Below are 18,104 nucleotides of genomic sequence, written 5' to 3'. Positions count from 1 at the left end.
GGGAGCGGGTGGGGGGTTGGTCTTTGGGGGGTAAGCTCCACTACAGAAAAAAGAATATTTTTTTTTTTTTTAAAAGCGTTTTTTTTAGTAAACTGAGTACTGGCAGACAGCTGCCAGCTGACATATATCAGTGTTCCAATGTAACTAGCGCTAATTTTGAAAAAAAATGGTTTGGAAATAGCAAAGTGCTACTTGTATTTATTGCCCTATAACTTGCAAAATGCAAAGAACATGTAAACATTGGGTATTTCTAAACTCAGGACAAAATTTAGAAACTATTTAGCAAGGTTGCTTTATGGTGGTTGTAGATGTGTAACAGATTTTGGGGGTTAAAGTTAGAAAAAGTGTGTTTTTTTCCATTTTTTCCTCATATTTTATAAAAACTTTTTTAGTAAATTTATAAGATATGATGAAAATAATGGTATTATTAGAAAGTCCATTTAATGGAGAGAAAAAATGGTATATAATATGTGTGCGTACAGTAAATGAGTAAGAGGAAAATTACAGCTAAACACAAACACAGCAGAAATGTAAAAATAGCCCTGGTCCTTAAGGAAAAGAAATTGAAAAATGGCCTTGTCCTTAAGGGGTTAAATACAGAAATTATTAACCTCATAATATGTCCATTAGTATAAACAGATTGTGACACAACATTCTTCATACAGAAATAGCATGTATTAAAATTCCAATTTTTGGATTTTTGTTTTTAACAAATAATCCTACCAAGAAAACTTGAGCAACAACAAACAAGAAGGAATGACAAACATTAAAGGGACAGTAAACACCTTGAGATTTTAATTTAAAATGTTTAGTTAGGCATAGTAAAATAATTATTTATTTTGCCCTCTATTCATGTAATATAGTTATGAAAATTGTGCCATGATATTCTGTGTTGAAGGGATACCTAGGTAGGCATCTGGAGCACTACATGGTAGGAAATAGTGATGGCATCTAGTCCTCTTGCATATGGATAACATCCTTGCAAGAAAAAATAATAATAGAGGTAAATGAGAAAGTTATTTAAAATCACATTGAAAGAAAAATTTTGGGTTGTATATCTCTTTAATTCTCAGACTTTCATTTTTATTATTTTGGATAATTTTGTTTATTATTTTTTGTAATCTTAGATTTTTTTATTTTTTTATAATGTTAGTGGTTTATTTTTTCTTGTAATGTTAGATTATTTTTAATTTTAGTGTTTTTTTTTTGTAATGTTAGTTTTTTTAAACATTTTCATAGTTTTAGGATTTTTTAATATTGTTATTTAGGTTTTTTTATTTTTATAATATTTTATTATTTTTAAAAAGTAATGTTAGGTTAATTTATAGTTTAATTTTTCACAGGTAAGTTTATTTATTTTAAGATAGTTATATTGTAAGTTTAATTTAAAGTTAGGGGGTGTTAGGTTTAGGGCTTAATCGTTTAATTTAGTGTTTTGTGATGTGGGGGGCCAGCGGTTTAGGGGTTAATAGGTTTAGTTCAGTGTTGGCGATGTGTGGGGCCGGCGATTTAGGGGTTAATAGGTTTATTTAGTGTTGCGGATGTGGGGGGGTTGGCAGTTTATGGGTTAATAACTTTATTTTATTGGTAGCGATGTGGGGGGCCGTCAGTTTAGGGGTTAATATGTTTATGTAGTGCACGGTCGGCGATGGCAGAGGGCGGTGGTTTAGGAGTTGATAACTTTAATTAGTGTCAACGATGTCAGGGGGCGGCGGATTAGGGGTATTTAGACTTGGAGTTTATGTTAGGGTGTTAGATTTATATATAACTTTATTTTCCCCAAAGACATCAATGGGGTTGCGTTACAGCGATCATTGGCTTTTGTGCGTTATGAAGCTTTTCGCAACATATCGCACAACAAAAGAAGGTTTTTCAGTGACTTGTAATGGCAGCGCTATGGAGAGTGAGATACCACTCATTTTTTGTGTTATTTACACACTGAGTTTAGCGCATAACTTGTAGTCTTGGTGAGAATTACCCAGAGAAGGGTTAGCACGGCCGACATCGCTCTAGCGCAACATATACTTACAATGGAGATCGCAGCCATGCTAAATAGAGCTCATATTACAAATTAAAAGTTATAGGTTGCACTTGAATTCAAGACGAAATAGCACTAGGATATTTAGCTCAACTTGAGACTATGAGGCCGAATTCTCAAATGTCTGTCAGACCTGATCCAACAGTGCGGATCAGGTCCGACAGACATCGCTGAATGCAGAGAGCAATACGCTCTCCATATTCAGCATTGCACCAGCAACTCACAAGAGCTGCTGGTGCAACGCCGCCCCCTGCAGACTCGCGACCAATCAGCCACCAGCAGGGAGGTGTCAATCAACCCGATCGTACTCGATCGGGTTGAATTGTGGCGATTCCTGTCATCCTGCTCAGAGCAGGCGGACAGGGTTATGGAGCAGCGGTCTTTAGACCGCTGCTTCATAACTGCTGTTTCTGGTGAGTCTGAAGACTCGCCAGAAACACAGGCCCTCAAGCTCCATTCGGAGCTTGATAAATGGGCCTCCTGAAGTAAAGTGTAGGAGTTAAAAAAAATACAAAAACACATCAAAAATATTAAAATAATTTATGATACTCACATATATACTTTTAAATTAAAAAATACACGGCTAGATTTAGAGTTTTGCGGCCAAAGGGGTGCGTTAGCTATGCGTGTTTTTTTTTCCCCCGCACCTTTTAAATAACACTGGTATTTAGAGTTCTCTGAAGGGCTGCAAAAAGGGAGCGTAGAGGCATATTTACCGCCACTTCAACTCTAAATACCAGCGTTGCTTACGGTAGCGGCCAGCTGGAAAAACGTGCTCGTGCGCGATTCCCCCATAGGAAACAATGGGGCAGTTTGAGCTGCAAAAAAACCTAACACCTGCAAAAAAGCAGCGTTCAGCTCCTAACGCAGCCCCATTGTTTCCTATTGAGAAACACTTCCTAAGTCTACACCTAACACCCTAACATGAACCCCGAGTCTAAACACCCCTAACCTTACACTTATTAACCCCTAATCTGCCACCCCCGCTATCGCTGACCCCTGCATATTATTATTAACCCCTAATCTGCCGCTCCGGACACCGCCGCAACCTACATTATACCTATGTACCCCTAATCTGCTGCCCCTAACCCCCGCCGACCCCTATATTATATTTATTAACCCCTAATCTGCCGCCCCTAACGTTGCCGCCACCTACCTACAATTATAAACCCCTAATCTGCCGACCGGACCTCACCGCTACTTAAATAAATGTATTAACCCCTACAGCTAAGTCTAACCCTAACACTAACACCCCCCTAAGTTAAATATAATTTTATTCTAACGAAATAAAATAATTCTTATTAACTAAAGTATTTCTATTTAAATCTAAATACTTACCTGTAAAATAAACCCTAATATAGCTACAATATAAATAATAATTATATTGTAGCTATTTTAGGATTAATATTTATTTTACAAGCAACTTGGTATTTATTTTAACCAGGTACAATAGCTATTAAATAGTTATTTACTATTTAATAGCTACCTAGTTAAAATAATTACAAAATTACCTGTAAAATAAATCCTAACCTAAGTTACAATTAAACCTAACACTACACTATCAATAAATAAATTAAATAAACTACCTACATTACCTACAATTATATCAACTAAACTAAATTACAAAAAAAAAAAACACTAAATTACAAAAAAAAACACTAAATTACAAAAAATAAAAAAAGATTACAAGAATTTTAAACTAATTATACCTAATGACAAAGCCCCCCAAAATAAAAAAAATGCCCTACCCTATTCTAAAATTAAAATAGAAAAGCTCTTTTATCTTACCAGCCCTTAAAAGGGCCTTTTGCGGGGCATGCCCCAAAGAATTTTGCTCTTCTGCCTGTAAAAAAAAACATACAATACCCCCCCCAACATTACAACCCACCACCCACATACCCCTAATCTAACCCAAACCCCCCTTAAATAAACCTAACACTAAGCCCCTGAAGATCTTCCTACCTTGTCTTCACCACGCCGGGTATCACTGATCCATCCAGAAGAGGGTCCGAAGTCTTCCTCCTATCCGGCAAGAAGAGCTCCTCCAGAGGGTCCAAAATCTTCATCCTATCCGGGCAGAAGAAGACATCCAATCAGACTGAGCTCGCATTCTATTGGCTGTTCCGATCAGCCAATAGAATGCAAGCTCAATCTGATTGGCTGATCCAATCAGCAAATCTGATTGAACTTCAATCTGATTGGCTGATTCAATCAATTTTGTAATTATTTTATCTAGGTAGCTATTAAATAGTTATTAACTTTTTAATAGCTATTGTACCTGGTTAAAATAAATACCAAGTTGCCTGTAAAATAAATATTAATCCTAAAATAGCTACAATATAATTATTATTTATATTGTAGCTATATTAAGGTGTATTTTACAGGTAAGTATTTAGATTTAAATAGGAATTTAGTTAATAAGATTTATTTTATTTTGTTAGATTTAAATTATATTTAACTTAGGGGGGTGTTAGGGTTAGAGTTAGACTTAGCTTTAGGGGTTAAAACATTTATTATAGTAGCGGCGAGGTCCGGTCGGCAGATTAGTGGTTACTACTTGAAGTTAGGTGGTGGCGAAGTTAGGGAGGGCAGATTAGGGGTTAATACTATTTATTATAGGGTTTTTGAGGCGGGAGTGAGGCGGATTAGGGGTTAATAACTTTATTATAGTAGCGGTGAGGTCCGGTCGGCAGATTAGGGGTTAATACTTGTAGTTAGGTGGTGGCGATGTTGGGGGGGGGCAGATTAGTGGTTAATAAATATTATGTAGGGGTCGGCGATGTTAGGGGCAGCAGATTAGGGGTACATAGGGATAATGTAGGTGGCAGCGGTGTGCGGTCGGCAGATTAGGGGTTAAAAAATTTAATAGAGTGGCGGCGATGTGGGGGGGCCTCGGTTTAGGGGTACATAGGTAGTTTATGGGTGTTAGTGTACTTTAGAGCACAGTAGTTAAGAGCTTTATGAACCGGCGTTAGCTCAGAAAGCTCTTAACTCCTGGCTTTTCTCTGCGGCTGGAGTCTTGTCCTTAGATTTCTAACGCACACTTTAGCCAAGACTCTAAATACCGGCATTAGAAAGATCCCATTGAAAAGATAGGATACGCCATTGGCGTAGGGGGATCTGCGGTATGGAAAGTCGCGGCTGGAAAGTGGGCGTTAGACCCTTTCATGACTGACTCTAAATACCAGCGGGCGGTAAAAACCAGCGTTAGGACCCCCTAACGCTGGTTTGGACGGCTAACGCATAACTCTGAATCTAGGCGTAAATTAGATAAAGAAATTAGGCCTAATTTTCATGTAGTTTAAGATACTCAAATGAATATATATATATATATATATATATATATATATATTCAGACAACATTAAATATGACAAATATGACAACATATTAAATATGAACACATGAATCTGGGAGATTGTCTATGCCTAAGAAGGGTAATATTGGAAGCTGAAAACCTAAGAATCCAGATTTCAACATGTCTTAACCTATGTATTTTTGAAAACATAGAAGTCTTAAGGATCCGAAGTTTGGACAAATAATAGATGTGAATAAACTGATATGAAATTGTCTGTTCGTATAATATTAAATGTGAATGTCTGCTAAATGAAAAATATAAATAACCTATTCTTTTTATTTTTCAGGCATCTGACAAATACACGTGTGGTTGTCCAATAAATTGTGTCATATGTTTTACGCACTCAGAAAGAGGTGTACTGAATGCTAAATATGCTGTGTTTTTATATGAATATAAGAAAATAATCAAATGCAACTTTAAATGGATTTTAAGATAATAATAATATGATGTTAGAAATAATACTGATGTTTCATATTAAAATAATCAGGAAAAATGTCAAAATATGATCCATGTATATTAAACATATCACCAGACAGGTTTATTAATATAAAGAAATAGGCCTCTAGTTATTAAGGACTGGCGGACCTGATCAGACACTGAGGATCAGGTCCGCCAGACCTCGCTGAATACGGCGAGCAATACACTCGCCGTATTCAGCATTGCACCAGCAGCTCACAAGAGCTGCTGGTGCAACACCGCCCCCTGCATACTCGCGGCCAATAGGCCGCCAGCAGGGGGGGTGTCAATCAACCCGATCGTACTCGATCGGGTTGATTTCCGGCGATGTCTGTCCGCCTGCTCTGAACAGGTGGAAAGGTTATGGAGCAGCGGTCTTTGGCTCGCCAGAAACACGGGGCATCAAGCTCCAATCGGAGCTTGATAAATATGCCCCATAGTGTATTTGATAAACATTTTATAGATTAGATAATTGAACTGCAGCAATATTTGAATGAAACTGTTTGTCTTTGTCTGCTGCCCCCGATGGCCTAAATCCAGTATTACAGCCAAAAGGCATTTGGCTGTTGAAAATGAAATTTCCCAGTAGCCAATCAGAGAAAAGTACGTATCCAAATCTATCAAATGATTAAGAAGTGAGGAGGAGTTTTGTCTCAGACAAAAACTCCCTGCACAGAGAAAGAGGGATCTTGGTGGAAACATTTTTGGTTGGTAACTACTTTTGCAATCCTGCTTGCTGCCATCTTTGCTTATAGAAGGATCAGTGTGCGAACACAATTCTCTGTAAGACAAATACGTTGGGACACCCTTTGTGGATAAGAGACTATCAAGATTAATTCTCTTACAAATGTGCATAATTCCTCTAAACATATGATGATAGACATATTTGGATATTAACTGAATTCTCAAACTGGTGACCTAGTAAAGCACCAAGAAACACATTAATTGTTGCTGCAGTCTAATTGAAGCTGATACATTTAAAAGAGCACAATAAGTATTTTAAGCTTGTGTTTCATAGTCCTGTATAGTTAAACTAGTCTCTTGTATGCTAAGTAATTAATTTATTTGCTAGATAACTATCCTTTGTGTTGCATATTTCTAAGTCAGGCCTATTATTGTAAGTAAATCTTTCTGGTGTGCATTAAGTTATTGGTAACTATATATATATTTTAGAACTTGCCTTAACTGTAGCTAAAAAGAGTTTATTTCAGCTCAGATAAATTGTCATGCAATTTGGTTGTTTGCATTAATAATATATAATTTCTGATGTATATAATTTGCATTATATAGGATAAATTGTGGCTAAGTAGCTTAATTGTACTGGTCTGAAAGTTAGTGGCCCATACTTTGGTATTTCATTGTGGTGATGTAATGCAATTCTATTGTGAATAAGGTTAATTCTAAAGGTACATTTGGTTTACCTTGTAAAGAATATTATAACAATATAAGTGTATATCATTTGATCCATATCTGGTTTTCTATAAATGTAATTCAATGTGTTTATAAATTTAACTAATGTAAAGAATTCAGGAATTTATATTAATTTTAATTGTTTCGTATATGCATTTTATTGGGGGTTTGTTTTAAAGAATACTTATTAAATATATTGTATTATAACCCGGCCATATACTGACAATATGAACTTACTAAAAAACAATGGTTAAAAGCATGTAATAAATTGAAGTCCAGTGAGCTCCTGCGGATATTTATGAATGCTACTCTACGGTTCCGTATTGTCCCTGCTACATAGTAACAATCTTCACAGGTCACCGTGGGCTGATGTTGTCACCGCTAGCGAGATCAGGACTGTGGGTTCTTCTGAGTTCCTAGACGCGTTTCTGCAGACGCCGGTCGGGCTTTCTCAAGAGGTGGATTTAATAACAGCTACGGCATACGCTGGCTTTTTGAAGTTAAAAAACAAACAACAAAAAAACGCCCCCTGGCGTGTTTATATTCTGTGATGGCCAATCAATAAAAGAGTATTTGCCTTGCCGTAGATGTTAAGCAATGCCCCTTCTGATACACATTATATACAATGTTAGGTACACATCAATATCATAAAAATGCAAAGTAAAAACATTAATTACCAAACACTTGCCTAGATTAGCCGTCAAAAGCAGCGTTAAGGGTTCCTAACGCTGCTTTTACCACCCGCTGGTATTTAGAGTCAGGCAGGAAAGGGTCTAACGCTCACTTTCTAGCTGCGACTTTTCCATACCGCAGATCCCCTTACGCCAATTGCGTATCCTATCTTTTCAATAGGATCTTCCTAAGGCCGATATTTAGAGTCTTGGCTGAAGTGAGCATTAGACCCTCTACCGACACTCCAGCCGCAGAAAAAAGTCAGTAGTTAAGAGCTTTCTGGGCTAATGCCGGTTTATAAAGCTCTTAACTACTGTGCTCTAAAGTACACTAACACCCATAAACTACCTATGTACCCCTAAACCGAGGCCCCCCACATCACCGCCACTATAATACATTTTTTTAACCCCTAATCTGCCGACCACACATCGCCGCCACCTACATTATCCCTAGGAAGCCCTAATCTGCTACCCCTAACATCGCCGACACCTACATAATATTTATTAACCCCTAATCTGCCCCCCCAACGTTGCCGCTACCTACCTACACTTATTAACCCCTAATCTGCCAACCGGACCTTGCCGCTACTCTAATAAATGTATTAACCCTTAAACTGCCTCACTCCTGCCTTGCAACCCCTATAATAAATTGTATTAACCCCTAATGTGCCCTCCCTAACATTGGCGACACCTAACTTCAAGTATTAACCCCTAATCTGCTGACCGGACCTCGCCGCTACTCTAATAAATGGATTAACCCCTAAAGCTAAGTCTAACCCTAACACTAACACCCCCCTAACTTAAATATAATTTTATTCTAACAAAATAAATTAAATATTATTGACTAAAGTATTTCTATTTAAAGCTTAATACTTACCGGTAAAATAAACCCTAATATAGCTACAATATAACAAATAATTATATTGTAGCTATTTTAGGATTTATATTTATTTTACAGGCAACTTTGTATCTATTTTAACTAGGTACAATAGCTATTAAATAGTTATTAACTATTTAATAGCTACCTAGTTAAAATAATTACAAAATTACCTGTAAAATAAATCCTAACCCAAGTTACAATTAAACCTAACACTACACTATCAATAAATAAATTAAATCAATTAACTACAATTACATACAATTAAATAAACTAAACTAAATTACACCTACTCTAAGCCCCCTAATAAAATAAAAAAGCCCCCCAAAATAAAAAAATTCCCTACCCTATTCTAAATTAAAATAGTTAACAGCTCTATTACCTTACCAGCCCTTAAAAGGGCTTTTTTGTGGGGCATGCCCCAAAGAAATCAGCTCTTTTGCATGTTAAAAAAAACACAATACCACCCCCCAACATTATAACCCACCACCCACATACCCCTAGTCTAACCCAAACCCCCCTTAAATAAACCTAACCCTACCCCCCCTGAAGATCTCCCTACCTTGAGTCGTCTTCACTCAGCCGAGCACCGATGGACCAAAAGAAGACATCCGGAGTGGCAGAAGTCTTCATCCTATCCGGGCAGAAGAGGACATCCGGACCGGCAGACATCTTCATCCAATCGGCATCTTCTATCTTCATCCATCCAACGAGGAGCGGCTCCATCTTCAAGACCTCCGGCGCGGAACATCCTCTTCCTACTGACGACTACCGACAAATGAAGGTTCCTTTAAGTGACGTCATCCAAGATGGCGTCCCTCGAATTCCGATTGGCTGATAGGATTCTATCAGCCAATCGGAATTAAGGTAGGAAAAATCTGATTGGCTGATTCAATCAGCCAATCAGATTGAGCTTGCATTCTATTGGCTGATCGGAACATCCAATAGAATGCAAGCTCAATCTGATTGGCTGATTGGATCAGCCAATCCAATTGAATTTGAATCTGATTAGCTGATTAGGGGTTAAAAATATAATGCAGGGGTCAGTGATAGCGGGGGCGGCAGATTAGGGGTTAATAAGTGTAAGGTTAGGGGTGTTTAGACTCGGGGTACATGTTAGGGTGTTAGGTGCAGACTTAGAAACTGTTTCCCTATAGGAAACAATGGGGCTGCGTTAGCAGCTGAACGCTGCTTTTTTGCAGGTGTTAGGTTTTTTTTCAGCCCAAACTGCCCCATTGTTTCCTATGGGGATATCGTGCACGAGCACATTTTGCCAGCTAGCCGCTACCGTAAGCAACGCTGGTATTGAGGGTTGAAGTGGCGGTAAATATACCTGTACGCACCCTTTTTGGAGCCTAACGCAGCCCTTCAGAGAACTCTAAATACCAGCGTTGTTTAGAAGCAGCGCTAGAAAAAAAAAACATGCGTAGCTAACGCACCCCTTTGGCCGCAAAACTCTGAATCAAGCTGACTGTTTCCTTATTTAAAGCGACAATATTTAGCATAAAAAATATAATGAATTTAACAAATTCGGGTATAAATATATCTAATTATAAACTATAAAAAAGTGTCCTCATACATTATACCCATAATATAAAATGTAATAATACCGCCAGTTGTTCTACATAATTGTTCTACATAGAATGTATATGCATTTATATATAATATCACTAAAAAACAGCGCAAAACTAGTGATAAATATAACAGACATTCTTACATATATGCTTGTATATCTATGTCAACATTTAGACCTTGGGCTCAGAACTATCTAACTTGAAAATCCAATAAGTCTCCTGTTTTCTTAACTTCAAGAGCCTATTATGTACTGAGGGAGCAATCTAATCAATTACCTGTATTTTTAAAGAACTAGGATCGCAATTATGACATCTAAAAAATGTTTTGATACACTATGTTTTAACAGTTTTGTTTTAATGTTATATAAATGTTCACTAAAGCGTTTTCTTATCTTTCTTTTTGTGCGCCCTACATACTTCAAACCACATCCACAGGTAAAAAGATAAACTGTGAATATGGCATCGCAATTGCTTTTATATTTAATGTCAAAACTTTTAGAATTATCAACATTATAAAAATTGTTGGAAAAATCAATATGTTTGCACATACTGCACCTTGTTTTTCCACACTTTTTAGTACCCTTAATGTTTGAGAGCTAATTGTTGTTTTCTAGTCTTACAGAATTATCTTTTAATTTACTGGGGGCCAGAATATTTTTTAGATGTCTTCCTTTTTTGTAAACTATACACGGTTGATTCCCTAAGGTTGGACCTTAAATAGGGTCTGCTTTTAAAATTGTCCAGTGTTTTTTTTTAAAGTTTTCTGTATTAAACTAGAACCTTCATTAAAGGTTGTTACAAATCTTGCTTCCCTAATAGAATTGGTTCCAATTTGATAATATTTATTTTCCTTTTTATATTCTAATAACCCTGCTCGGTCCTGTGTGAGAGCTTTTTGTTTGGCTACCTCCAATAATTTACTATCATAACCCTTATATAAAAATGTATTATGTAGAATGGTTGATTCACTTTCAAAATCCCTTATATTACTGCAATTTCTTCTGAGCCTCAAATATTGGCTGTATGGCACATTTTCTATCCAGTTCCTTTTGTGGCCACTTTTGGCATCTATAAAACTATTCCTCTCGGTAGGTTTTCTATAATTTCTTACTGATACCAACTTGAGTTAATCTTTAAATAAAATTAAGTCTAGAAACTCTATTTTAGTTTGGGAATGTTTACCTGTAAATTTAAGATTTTTTTTTTTTTTTCATTCAAATTTTTTTTATTGAGGTGTGCAAAATATACAAGAATAAACAACAGGGCTTTACAGGCATTAAAGTTCCATAAACATGTCACTTTTAGGCAGCTATATGGAATTACACTTCTGAATCTATATAGATTGACAACATGTATTAGGTTAGTTGTATACCCAAGACAGTCAAAGTCATTCTTTGAAATATAGTAACATCAGTTAATAGGGTGTCATATACATATTAGATTCAGCAATAATACAGTAGGTAGCAGTCTATAAAAATGTTGAGCCTGTGTGAGTAGGACCTCATTTTCTACCATTTGTATTGCATTGGGGTAACTACTATTTAGGTCTCATATGGACCAATTGAGTGTGAGCAGTTATTTTGAGTGGTAGTTACATAGATGGTCTCTTTTGGACTTATTTATGCAAGATTGTATTGGTAGTTGCAAGAAAGGTCACTTTTGGTCCAATTGAGGGTATGGGGTGAGTACAGCGGGCAAGAGCACCTCTAGTGTAAACTTCTGATATCTAGGGTTGGGAAAAAGATAAATAAATAGATAATTGGAGGTTAGAAAGTAGATTATGATATATCTATTAAAACTATATGTAAGCAAGACCCCGGTTTGTTCTTTTAACCTTCAGTATAAAACATTCTATGGCTGCTCTAATATAAAATGATCCCCTAGAGTAAGTCAGTGCTGGTTAGTGACCAGATATTTAAATCAATAGAATTGTAAACATACACGTGAATTTTTGTAGGATATAAATAGAACATTAGAACTTACATAACACAAATGAAGGAAGCTCGAAAAAATCACTAATTTTTATGGTAATAGATGGTGCCCCAATATTCACGGATCTAGATTTTATAGCTTAGTTTTTGTATGGTGCCTGTTAACTAACACATCTTTCTCAGCCCTCAATATATATAGTGCTACTTCGGCCGCCGGCAGCGCCCATACATGAAAGCATTGTATAGATATGAGGGTAAGGGGTTAAAGCGACTCTTGTCCCTCATAGAGACTAAGGCCTAGATTTAGAGTTCGGCGGTAGATGGCCTGCTAACGCCACGCGTGTTTTATGTCTAACGCACGGCATTGTTTGACTCCGGTATTTAGAGTTCAAATAAGACCATCTAACGATGCTCTTAACGCGTGTATGTCACACGCGTAATCCTGCCCGCGTTAGACAGTCTCCCATAGAGATCAATGGGAAAGGCAAAAAATTGCTTTTTTCACCTAACACTCGATCTCGCGAGAATACGCACAGCTCGGTCATATGACGCATACCACATCATGCACAACAATAACACGCCGCAAATGTCACAACAACAATCAATCAACAAAGCACACAAGCATTACACATTCACAAGCGGGGGGATTTGAAATAAAATTTAATACGGGGAATACGCATATACTTTAAGATGCGGAAAATCGCAAAATAACAACAAGGAATAAAAAATATATACATACACTAGAAAAATAATCGCATTCAATATCACTATATATTAGGACAAACATACATATACAACACTTCACTAATAACACACCATCGCAAATTCACATTTAAAAAGAATACTATTGGACAATGTTAGAGAAAACGACCACTATGACATCATCGCATTCTACACATTCCACAAATACTAACTCCAAATGAGCATGCGCAAATTCACACACCTAATACACATTGCACTAATATTAATTGCTAATAAAGCACACCTGAACACTAATTACAAGGGAAATTGGTACATCATTAAACATTTACACAGGGTATATAAGCACCATACAAGCATGGCTTCTTTGACTGTGTTGCTGTTGGGTCTTTGGAGATTGGAGGTTTAATATTAGAGAGTTGGTGAATTTTTGTGAGTGAGTTAGTGTTAGCGTGAGAGAGTCAGTTGTTAGTGTTATCGTGAGTGAGTTAGTGGGAGTAAGTGGGAGTGGGAGAGAGTCTGTTAGTGGGAGCGTGAGTGAGTTAGTGGGAGTTGTTAGTGAGAGTTGTTAGTGGGAGAGTAAGTTACTGGTAGTTAGTGAGAGTTAGTGGGAGTGTTTGTTAGTGAGAATTAGTAGTAGTTTGAGTTAGTGAGAATTAGTAGTAGTGTGAGTTAGCGAGCGAGTGATTTTTCTGTACACTTAACACATTTACACGCAAACACATTCAATACATACATACACTTATCAATAACACTACATACACTCCATACCCCCTACCCCCTCATACTACACTCCATACCCCATTCCTTGTAGTCCCATTCCCTTTCATCCCATTTACTCTTATCCCATACCCCATACCCATCCCATACCCATCCCCTAGTTACATTTAGTTTACATATCCTCCTTTTAGTCTTATTCTTCTTTTGGTTTATTTAAATACTCCTTACCCTCTTTGTTTTTTTACATCCCTCTCACACTTTAAGCACCTTTTTTGTCTTTTTACTTCTTTATTTTGACCCCCTTTCATTTAATCACACTCACTTTTTGTTTGATTATTTGGGGTTTAGTTTAGGGAACAGATGGAGGCCAGGCAGGGGACAGGTAGAGGGGGGAAGAGAGGGAGGGGGAGAGGAACAGGGCAGGAAGGGGAGCAGGAAGGGGGGCAGGAAGCGGGGGTGGAAGCGGTGGGTGGACCCAGCCACTTGGTTCAAGATGACCAAGTGGCTGGGCCCAGTGGCGGTCAGAGTAGGGCTTCACAGTCCGGGAAACAGAGGGCATCGTCACAGGGGAAGGCCAAGGCGACTAGGGAGGCGAGGTTTTCGATGGAGGAGAAGGAGGCCCTCGTAGAGGCCTATATGGCCAGGCATAGGAGGCTGCCGCACCAGAAGACAACCCCGACTGACAAGAGGAGGCTCTGGAATGAGATCAGAAATGCAGTCAATGCAGTGGGTGGCCGGAACCGAGATCTGGATTCGATCAAACATCGCTACCGGGACTGTAAAATGGAACTCAAAAAAAAGTTAAGTCTGGAGGCCCGACATGCCACAGGAACCGGTGGCGGACCTGCCCTTGAAATCGAGTACTGCCGATGGGAGGAAATGTTGCGGCCCAGCATCTCCGAGGTGGAAGAAGTTGGTATCGGAGGAATTGATACCGGGAACCTGCCACTCTCATCTGACGGTAAGCTCATTGAACAATAATTTCACATACGAATGTATTTCAAGGGACACTATACGCAAACATTTACTTTCATGATTGAGGTAGCGAATACAATTTGACAAAACATTCAAATGTACTTATATTACCTAATTTGAATCCTTCTTGAGATATATTTTAATGAATAAATAGCCATGCACACGGTGAAACAATCACAGGAGGCAGCTATATTCAGCTAACAATCAGCATCTTCTAAGCATATTTAGATATGCTTTTCATCAAAGAATATCCAGAGAATGAAGCTAATTAGATAAGAAAAGTACATTAGAAAGTTGATAAAAAATGTATGCTTCTAAATCATGAAAGATAAAACATTGGGTTTCATGTGTTAAGGATCCGATTAATGCTATAACGTTGTTTACACGCATTCAATTACTTTGCGGTTACATCAGTATCTAGGCTATAGGTTAGGTGTGCATTTAAACAGGCTGAAAACAAACGCAAAAACATTCACATTGACCACAGATATCACAAACACGGTTTAGAAAAAGCTGAAATCGTATTGATTGTTTTTTAGATTTCAAAGTGGATTAATGATTCTGCATTTGTAATTGTATCGTAAGCTAAGTCATTTAAAGCTTGATTAGCAAATATGCTAATAAATACATTTTTTTTTTTTTTAAATATACAGAGTCTGTGGAGGAGGCAGCACAGGAAACACAGCCTCATCTATCTCCCCGGGATGAGAGTGGTGGGGAGGAATTTCCACTTCGGAGGGAAGAGGCCCCCCGTGACGAAGAGCGCACGGGAGCTGATGAAGAGGCCCCGGAAGCAGAGGAGGATCCCGCGGAACCAGAGGACCCTCAAGGACCCGCACACCGCTGTGCACGGGCACCCCACCGTGCACGGGTACACCGCCAAGCACAACAAGAGGAAATAGCGGAGGTGCGGGTTCTACTGGACTACATAGACCAGATGCGTAACTCCCGGATACAAAATATCGAAGGACGCACTAGAATACTTGATGGCCAAAATCAAATAATTGAAGGACAAAACCAAATAATAACCATACTCAATAGAATCGAACAAGGCCAAAACAGAATCTTTCATCTGCACCAAGAGATGTTCAATTTTTTCCGGGAGGCGCATGCTGGTCTACCTCCTGGTCCGCCTCTTGATGCTGGGCCTCTTGCTGCTGGGCCTCCTCCTGCCGGCCCATCTCCTCCTGCCGGCCCATCTACTCCTGCCGGCCCATCTACTCCTGCCGGGCCATCTCCTCCTCCTCAGCCATCTTCTCCTCCTCAGCCATCTTCTCCTCCTCAGCCATCTTCTCCTCCTCAGCCATCTTCTCCTCCTCACCTTGGTCGTCCCAGTACTCTTCCTTCCACTCTTCCCACAACATCTCCAAGGAGAACTCTTCGGAGTCGGCAGTTGCCTCTCCCAGAGCCTCAGCCCCGTGGGAAGAGGGGAAGGAAGAGGAAGTAAGTATTTGTTTTCATCTTTAATGGGTTTTTTTATTTAATGTATAATGGATAGGTATGTGATGATGTGGTTTTCATACACTTGTGGACCACACTCTGTATATAATCTACTTCTATGGGACCGGGTCCATGGAGGCAGATTGTTTGCAGAGTGTGGGTTATAAGTGTGTGAAAACCACATCATCACATACCTATCCTTGTTCATGATATTGATTGTTTTCTGTGATGTGATGTCCAAACTGTTTCCCGAATCGCAAACAAAATTACCATTACAATTATCCATGATGGCATATTACTGTTTGAATGCCAATAACACAGCTTAAAGGGACAGTCAGAAAATTATTGATTACAAAGAAAACACTGTATTACGCATTATCAATTTGGAAACAACAAAACATGGAGAAATACGTGTGACTTATGTGCTTAACCTTGTATCTATGACTATGAAAAATGACAACTTATTTGTTGTTCAGACATAACAACATTTTAGATATCAATGATCAATACATGGTCAATAATATGCTGTATGAGCACAAGGTTTTACATATACAAATGATATCCAAATGCCCTCTAGTGGTCAAATTGTATAATGATTACATGCACTCTTCAAGCTCGAAGAAATGAGCACACGAACCTCATAGGTTTAGCTAGCAAATTTAAATAAACACAGACAAATGATCAATTGGTGAGAAACATTTATATCATTGATATTACATAATTGACTTTTAGAATAATGAAAAACATTATTTGTTTTCTAAACTGTCCCTTTAACAAAATTACATATGCTAACACATATTTGAAGCTTGTTGGTATATCTACATGTACTCGGTCAAAAAATAAATATTGAAATCACATTTATATTGACGTGTTAAATAAAGTCTATTTTCTTAAAGAGACATTATTGTGTTAATTTTTTATTGGAAAGACATTTGTTTGAACAATGAATATGGTTTAAAGTCCTTTTAGGAGTGGGGGGGGTGAAAATATGCTAACAATAATATATTTGAAGATTAAACAATGTGTAACTCATACATGATACAAAAAACAACATTTGCATTCAAGGGACAGTATACTATATTTTTAACAGAACTGTATGTAATAGACACTACTACAAACAACAAGATTAACATATACTGATATCAATATTACAAAGCTTCAAACACTTTCAAATAAAATCGGGTTAGCTCTATTGAAAATATAGATGAACCCCCATTACAAACGTAAAACAAGACAATACCCCATCATTAACATATGAAAAGACCCTTTACACAAACAGGAGAAAGCTGGAGATGGTACTCACATGAAACTCAGAGGCTTTGCGAGGAGTCTGAAAATTATTTAAATTTTCTTAGAACAGAAGCAAAATTAAACGTATTGGTTAAACAATGGACTATCTAACTAGAGACAAAATAAAAGCTTTGGATTTATAATGTGAGTGTCTAATGAACCTTTAATAAAATATACAACGAAATTACATTTAGAAGAAGTCGGCATCATATATTTAGCATATGATAAAGATAAATGCATATTGATTACTTTATTCTAACACAATAGCGCATATTTATTAATTAGATATGTTTAACATTAAACACAACAGTCATTTTTCAGAAAAAGGAACATTGTTGACAAACATATTAAACAACATGGACTATAGAGATTTGCACTTGCCTCGAAATATCATATGCATGAAAACATTTTGCTTTCGTTCGTTTATTCCCTTGAACTATAGCTATGGTGTATATCTTTAACATTTAAAAGATACACATGAGAAATACATATGCCATTGATGTTTTAAGATATGTTTGGATTGTTTTGGAATAACAATAGTTATACATGGATTGATTAAACGTGTCATTTATTCAAGTTTAATTATGGTCAGCCTACCTATAGCCATATATGGGAGGAGATGTATTTTGTTAACATATTTGTTAACAAATATTCATCATCTAAATTA

Source organism: Bombina bombina, chromosome 3 (genome assembly GCF_027579735.1).
Source record: "Bombina bombina isolate aBomBom1 chromosome 3, aBomBom1.pri, whole genome shotgun sequence".
Lineage (NCBI taxonomy): Eukaryota > Metazoa > Chordata > Amphibia > Anura > Bombinatoridae > Bombina > Bombina bombina.
This window is presented reverse-complemented; position numbering follows the sequence as displayed.